Below are 8,619 nucleotides of genomic sequence, written 5' to 3'. Positions count from 1 at the left end.
GCCGTGACGCTTATCCTTACTCTGAGCCATGTCTTCTGATATTTCCTATTCTATGTTATCCTGTTCGATTCCATTTATTTAAATTGGGGTTTCTCAGCCTCGCCACTATGGGCATTACGGGTGGGATAATTCTTGGTTGATGGGGAGGCTGTCCTGTGTGTTGTGGGGTGTGGAGCAGCGTCTCTGGCCTCCACCCGCTAGATGCCAGGAGAGCCCTCCCCCCATCACAACATCTGAAGATGTCGCAGACATTGCCGATGTCCCCACGGAGGGCAGAATGGCTCCCAGTTGAAAATCACTGATTTAGATTAAAGTGGGTAGAGATGTGAAATGGAAAGCACCTTTTGAACAGTACCTGGAGCGTTGTAGTGCTTTATTCTTCCAGACTTTGTTCGTATATTTTCAATGAATGAATAAGGGAAGGAAGGGAGCAAGGGAGAGAGGGAAGAAGATTTTGACTCTTGGCTACAAATGAGTAGAGAAAGGAAGGAAGGGTGGGAAGGAGAAGGGAGGGAGGGAGGAAGAAAGGGAGGGAGGGAGGGAGGATGAAAGGGAGGGAGGGAGGGAGGGAGGAAGATTTTGACTGGGCTGCAGGTGAGCCGGTCCTGCGGGTTTTCGGTTATCACTCTATGATCAGAGAGAAGCCCTGATCACAGTTGCCTTCTCTGAGATGAATGCCAAACAGGCCAACTGAATTGCCAAAGATTGAAAATTTAAAAAAGGACACAGGAACACCGAGGGCTGAAGAGGCCGTGGGTACATGGACTCCCCTGAACAGCCCAGGGACTTTGCTACTTCTCTGAAAACTAAGTTGACACCAAATTTCAAATTCGCACCGTGCGCTTCTGGTGACTCATTTTTTAAGGAGATGATCAGAGCTGAGCACCCAGATCTGGCCCTAGGCTGTTTATGGCAGAGCTGTTTATACACCTGTTGTTTCCATTAGTTATTGCTGTGTAACAAGCACCCCACGGACTTCGGGGTTTAGAACAACCACAGCTCGTCCTTTCTCACAATTGGGGCATCTAGACCGGGCGTGTCTGAGTGATTGTTCTCCGTGTGGGGTTCGCTGGGGCTGGAATACTCACGGTGACCATTCTGCGGTCTCATAGCTGGAGCCTCACTGGGCTGGCTGAGCACCTCTCTCTCCACGTGGCTGCTTGGGCTTCCTCACAGTATGGAAGTCTTTACTTCTGAAAGAGCAAATGGAAGCTACCTATCTTCTTCTTCTTTTTTAGTTTTTTGAGGAAGATTGGCCCTGAGCTACCATCTGCTGCCAATCCTCCTCTTTTTTTTTGCTGAGGAAGACTGGCCTGAGCTAACATCCGTGCCCATCTTCCTCTACTTTATACGTGGGACTCCTACCACAGCATGGCTTGCCAAGTGGTGCAGTGTCCACACCCAGGATCCAAACCGGGGAACCCAGGGCTGCCGAAACGGAATGTGTGCACTTAACTACTCCGCCACCAGGCCGGCCCCAACCTACCTATCTTCTTAAAAGCTTAGCCTGGAAGTCATATGGCTGCTCTTCTGCCACATTGTGTCAGTCAGACCAAGTCACAAGACCAAACCCAGTTTCAAGGGGAGGGGGAGGGGAAATCGACTCTCGGCGTTAGGAGCGGTGGGGGCACACGGGATGGAAAGAATTGATGGTGGCCGTCTTTGGAGAGAGTCTACCACGTTATGTTAGCAAAGAATTGGAAATGGATGTCCAGAGAGAGGGGACTGATGAAATCATTTACATTTTTCAATAAAAAAATTGTCAAGCATCCATATTGTGGCATATCTGGGGTGGGTAGGGTGGCTCTATACCACCCCTTGCAGCTCACGCCTCAGCCATCCCTTTGGGAGGGGGGGGCCCTCCTCGTCTTCAAGATCCAAAATGGAGCATCCGCTGGCACAGGCCCCTTCCAAGAAGCTGGGTGGAGGAAGGGAGGAGAAAAACAGACAAGAGTGCCCGCCAGCCAATCTTGAAGCTACTTGTTCGTTGGCTGCATACGTTCCATCCTGTGGAAGACTCATAATTTATCAAACAGACCCTTCTTGATGGATGGCTTGTTGTGATGAAAGATTTCCTTCTCCCTTATCAGATTTGTCTTTTAAAGGCACTCTTCTGCCTTGGCAGGCCCCGGGATCTTCTTTATCACACCCCTTTGGGAATCTCATCTTGTCTCCTGGCTTTAAGTACCTGTGTATCCGGTGCCTCCCAAACTTATCTCTTCAGTCCAGGTCTCTCCCAGGCTCCAGAAGTCCCTCCCTCCTGTCTCCCCGTGGGTGTCTCATTAGGCTCCTCAAAATGAGCATATTTGAGCTGGATGATCGATCTTATCTCCCGCCCCCGTGCCTCGCTCCTTCATCCTTCCACTTGCTCATACCACGCAACTCAGAGCCATCCTTGATTCCTCTCTCTTCATGGCACCCAAAATCTGTTGGCTAATCCAGTTGGCTCGCCCTCCAGATTTACCCGGAACTCAACCCCTTCTTTGCACCCCCACAGCTGCCTCCCTGACCTGAGCCCTCATCATCTGTCGCCTGCACGGTGGTGGCCACCGCCTCCCGTTTGTCCCCCCTTCCCCTCCTGCTCCCTTGCAAATTCTCCTCCCGGCAGGGGCCAAAGGAATCTTTTTAGAACCGAAGTGAGCTCATGTTAGTCTTCGAGAACCCTCACATGGCTCCGTGCCACCCTCAACTCAAAGTCCTAATAATGAGCCCATAATGCTCTACACAGGCTGGGAGATGCCTCCTTCTGCCCCATGACTGTCTGACTTCACCTCCTCCTGCTCTCTTCTTGCCCATTCCACTGCAGCCACACTGGCCTCCTCGCTGGTCCTCTAACTCATCAGGCACACACCAGCCTCTGGGCCTTTGCCCTGGCTGTTCCCTCTGCCTGTAATGCTCTTCCCTCAGATACGCCCACGGCTCTCTCCTCACCTCCATCAAGCCCATGCTCATTGTCACCTTCTGACACCCCTATTTAAAACCACAGCCCCTGCCCTCATCTCCCAGCACAGCTTAACTATCTTCTCTGCTTTCTTTCTTTTCTTTTTTTTTTTTTTGAGGAAGATTAGCCCTGAGCTAACTGCTGCCAATCCTCCTCTTTTTGCTGAGGAAGCCTGGCCATGAGCTAACATACGTGCCCATCTTCCTCTACTTTATATGTGGGACACCTACCACAGCATGGCTTGACAAGAGGTGCCGTGTCCACACCCGGGATCTGGACTGGTGAACCCTGGGCCGCCGGAGCAGAACGTGGGAACTTAACCGCTGCGCCACCGGGCCGGCCCCTCTGCTTTATTTTTCTTTAGAGAATTTATTAGCATAGTATCTTCCTACTCAGTGTGCTCTTCCCGGACCAGCTGCATCAGCGTCAGCTGGGATCTTGTTGGCGGTGCAGACTCTTCAGCTCCAGCCCAGACATGCTGAATCAGAATTTGCACTTTCGCAAGTTCCCCGTGGACTCCATATACACGCTAAAGTTTGAGAAGTGCTCCCATGTGACACCTTTACTGCTTGTTTTCTTTACTGTCTGTCTCCTCTTCTAAAACATAAGCTCACCAGAGCAAAGGTTTTTCTCTCTACCATTTTCACGGCTATTTCAGCACCGAGAACAGCGCTCGGCACATAGTAGCCGCTCAATGAACCTTCATGGACTCAAGGAAGGAACGGCTAATGGGTGGAGAATGGGTTGTGCGAGGCAATGGTGGAGGCAGAATGTGACGGTCAGCGTTGGGGGTTGAAAGCAACAGAAATTATCTTAAGCAAAAAGAGAACCTGGGGCCGGCCCAGTGGCCAAGTGGTAAAGTTTGTGGGCTCCAATTTGGTGGCCTGGGGTTCGCCGGTTTGGATGCTGGGCATGGACCTACACACCACTCATCAAGCCGTGCTGTGGTGGCATCTCACAAGGAAGAGCTAGAAGGAGTTGCAACTAGGATATGCAACTATGTACTGGGCTTTGAGGAGGTAAAAAAAAAAAAGAGGAAGATTGGCAACAGATGTTAGCTCAGGGCCAAGCTTCCTCACCAAAAAAAAAGCTTAAAAAAAAAAAAGAGAGAGAGGGGGCTGGCCCCGTGGCCGAGTGGTTAAGTTCACGCGCTCCACTGCAGGCGGCCCAGTGTTTTGTTGGTTCGAATCCTGGGCGTGGACATGGCACTGCTCATCAAGCCACGCTGAGGCAGCATCCCACATGCCACAACTAGAAGGACCCACAATGAAGAATACACAACTATGTACGGGGGGGCTTTGGGGAGAAAAAGGAAAAAGATAAAATCTTAAAAAAAAAAAAAAAAGAGAGAGAGAGTGAGCATTTTGTAGACACTAGAGGCTCTCCAGCTTGGCTGGGAGTCTGGAAGATGTGCCTTGGGAAAAACAGGCAGAAAGTTCCAGAAACTGAGCATCAGGGACAATTTGGCTAGGAGGTCATGGCTTCCTCTGGACAGCACCACCACCACCGCTGCAGGGGATGAAGTTCTCAACCCCAAAAGAAATGATTGGATGATGGAAAGCCAAAACAAGAAAAAGATACGACAAACGTACTCTGCAAAGGGAGACCAGTGGCAGGGCGGGTGTAGCCATTCAGAAGAGAAATCTAGAGGAGGAGACAGATTTGTGAAGTGTTGGGGAGGCAGAACAAGGTGTTGACGTCAGCCATCAGTTTCAGAAGCATCAAAAGTTTTGAGGATCCATTTTAGTGGGGACATTCAAGATTTTTTTTTTCCTTTTTCTCCCCAAAGCCTCCCAGTACATAGTTGTATATTCTTCGTTGTGGGTCCTTCTAGTTGTGGCATGTGGGACGCTGCCTCAGCGTGGTTTGATGAGCAGTGCTGTGTCCGCGCCCAGGATTCGAACCAACGAAACACTGGGCCGCCTGCAGCGGAGCACGTGAACTTAACCACTCGGCCACGGGGCCAGCCCCTAGTGGGGACATTCAAACGGGATGTGAGCAATAAAAATGCCATTGTGTGTTCATTTTTATTGACGTGGCAAGAGTCCCATGGTGTAATTTTTAAAATTATTGGGCTATAACATAACACTCAGTAAAGTGCACACATCTTAACTGTGCAGCTGGATGGTTTTTTTTCACATGGTGTAACCATCACCCCATTCAAGATCTGGAAAATTCCTTCATGCCCCTTCTCAGTCAATACACCTTGGACGCCCCAAGATGCCACCATTTTGATTTCCTTGATGTAATTTCTAAGGGGGAAAATAAGCAGATAATAAAACAATGTTGACACCACAATCTCATTATTGCAAATATATATATGGGTTGAGAGTTTACTTTCCTAGACGGTAGGAGTCTGTGAGTGGTGAGGTATGGGTAATTTTCATTTTCTTCTTTTTGTTCCTTTGTGTGTCACACCATAAGCATGTGGTGCTTCTTTTAATTGAGGCAAAATTCATATGACATAAAATGAACCATTTTGCAATATACAATGTGTATGACAGCTCTTAAGTTATGGCTATTTTCTCTCCCACCTCCCCACTCTCATCTGCCTCTTGGGGTGAGGTAGGTGTCCCGGGTCCAACATTGCTTCTAATTCTCCCCTAAAGTGTGTGACCACCACCTTTATCTAGTTCCAAAACACTTTCATCTCCCCAAAAGGAGACCCTATACCCATTAGCAGTCACTCCGCCTTCGTCCGTCTCCCCAGCCCTTGGCAACCCGCCATCTACTTTCTGTCCTCTATGGATTTACATTCTCTGGATATTTCAGAGAAATGTAATCACAAAATATGTGACCTTTTGTGTCTGGCTTCTTTCACTGAGCTTGGTTTCGAGGTTCTTCCTCGTCGTAGCATGAATCAGCCCTTCATTCTTTTCAATGGCTGAGTAATGTTCCATCGTATGGATAGGACACACTTTGGGTATCCATCCATCCGTTGATGGATGTTGAACATATCTTGTATTTATCACAGGCATAAATATGGCTTCAACTTTTTAGTTGGAAACCATTAAATTATTATTAATAATAGTTACTAAGAGTTAAAGGGTGGTGACGTAGAAGAAAGAGAACCCAGGAATCCATTTCAACCCCACTACTTATTTTCTGGGATATTAGATGAGGGTCTGAACCTCCCGTAGATGCTGTCTCCTCACCTGCCCAATGGGGAGAATCCCCTTCTGGGTAAGTGATTAGGTTACTCATAGAGATCTTTCTCTGTCCCTCTGCTCCCTACACACGTGCACACACACAGACACACTCTCTCTCTCTCTCTCTCTCTCTCTCTCTCTCTCTAAAAATGCAGTCCATCTGGTCGACCTCGCTTTTTAAGATTCAGTGTTCTTGGAAGGGACTCAATAGAAAGTACTGGGAAACCACAAGGCTTTCTAAACTTTAACCACCCAAGATTGCGTACCAGCTCTATGATCATCAACCTTTTGCTTCAAATCCCCTCATTTAAAACGTTTCAATATATTGATTTTAAAATAGAAACTTTAAAATGACTGCCACACGTAGAAAAAATGGAATCACATACCAGACACTGATGGAAATTGAATAAAACGTACAATGAATGCAAAGCCCTCTTTTGAGGCTCCCCCAGCCACTCACAGCTTGCCTGCCTCCAACTGCCTATGGAAACCTCAGCTAGGCCCACTGGACCCCTGACTCATTTCTTCCAGGTTCTCAAGGAGCCCAGGACTCCATCACCCAAAAGCCACAACTCTGTACAGCCCTATTTTTCTCTTCTCCCCTCCCCTGACCAACTTGTTTTAAACTCAACTCTGTTATTGACATATGATGTTCATATCATGAAATGTACCCATTTTAAGTGTACAGTTTTAATGAATTCTGACAAGTCCATGTAACCACTACCCAAGTCAGGATAAAGAACATTTCCATCACCCCAAAAAGTTCCCCTGGGTCCCTTTGCAGTCAACCCTGACCCCATGCTCATCCCCAAACAATCATTGACCTGATTTTCTGCCAATTGACATAAAATTTCCCTTTGCTAGAATTTCATATAAATGGAATCACATCGTATGTAGTCTTTTGTGACTAGCTTCTTTCACTCAGCTACTGTTTTTGAGATCACCGTGTTGTTGCATGTATTCATTGACTCGTTCCTTTTCATTGCTGAATAATATTCCATTCTATGGACGTACCATTGTATGGATGGTTTATCCATTCACAAGTTGATGGACATTTGGGTTGTTTCCACTTCTGGACTATCAAAAAAAGCCATTCTGAACATTTGTGTTGTGTACAAGACTTTGTGCGAGCATTCATTTTTGCTTCTCTTGGGGAAATACCAAATGTGGAATGGCTGGATCATAGAGAAGGCATGTATTTAACATTTAAAGAAACTGCCAAATCGTTTTCCAAAGTGGTTGCACCATTTTACACACCCCCCCAGCAGCATGTGAGACTTCCAGTCGCTCTGCATCCTCAACATGACTTTGAATGGACAGGTTGTTTCAAAACCTCGGTTCTTCCAACGGGTGTGCAGTGGTATCACCTTGTGGTTTCAATGTTCATTTCCAGGATGACTAATGATTTTACGCATCTTTTCATGTGCCTTTTGGCCATCTCTATAGCTTCTTTTGCAAAGCGTCTGTTCTAAATCCTTTGCCATTTATTTTGTCTTCTTGTCATTGACTTCTTATATTCTCACAATGAGCTGTTTGTCAGATAAAGGTGCTGCCGAGATCTTCCAGTTAATGGCATCCCCTTTCACTTTTTAATGGTCCTCTCCAAATCTTGAAGTGCTTAAGTTCTTCCCCCAAGAAGTCACACGTCCTTCCGAAGCAAAATTCCTTATATTCTCAACCTCTTCTCAAAATATTCTCTCAAATATTCTATTCTCTTCCCAATGGAAGCCTGGATCTCCCCAGAGGACTGCAAGCTCTTAAGTTATGGTTATTTTCTCTCCCATCTCCTCACGCTCTTGTGCCTCATGGGGTCAAGTAGGTGTCCTTGCTCCGCCATCGCTTCTCACTCTTCCTTAAAACTCTGTGCAGCTTCGAATCTCAGGTCATCAAATAATACTCTCTGCCATCTGTCCTTGCTGTTTCCTCTCTGAACCCTGAGGTCATGCCCTCTCATTCCTTCACTGGATCACCTCCGGGTTCATTTACCCCTTCCCCCTTCTTCTCTTGGCATAATTCTTATTGACTTCAGTGTCCATGTAGACCAAGGTTGCCCAAGCTTGGCACTATTGACATTTGGAGCCAGATCGTCCTTGGTCGTGGCGTCTGCCCTGTGCCTTTTAGGATGCTGAGAAGCATCCTTGGCCTCTACCCACTTGATGCCAGTGGAAACCTCAACCCCACCAAGTAGTGACAACCAAAAATGCCTCCAGACATGGCCAAGTGTCCCCTGGTGGGAGGAGATCGCCTTTGGTCAAGAACCACTGAGCTTGATGGTCCTTCCAGGCACGTGGCTTTCAATTCCTTCAACTCTTCTCTCCCAGTGATCTCATCCTCCCTCTACCTCAGCCCTCAGCCCTCGTGGTCTTATTTCAGACCTTGTCATTCTCAAAAACTGCATCCCTTTCCATATTTCAAATGTCCTACTCGCTGACGCACATTTCTTTTCTTTCCTGCTCAATCCGTTTGGTATTCCTACTCAAACGGTCCTTTAGTTCTGCCAGAATCTGTAATCCATGAATTCCTCTCCCT

This window comes from Equus asinus, chromosome 20 (assembly GCF_041296235.1).
Source record: "Equus asinus isolate D_3611 breed Donkey chromosome 20, EquAss-T2T_v2, whole genome shotgun sequence".
In the NCBI taxonomy this organism is placed as follows: domain Eukaryota; kingdom Metazoa; phylum Chordata; class Mammalia; order Perissodactyla; family Equidae; genus Equus; species Equus asinus.
Note: the sequence above shows the minus strand (reverse complement) of the source record.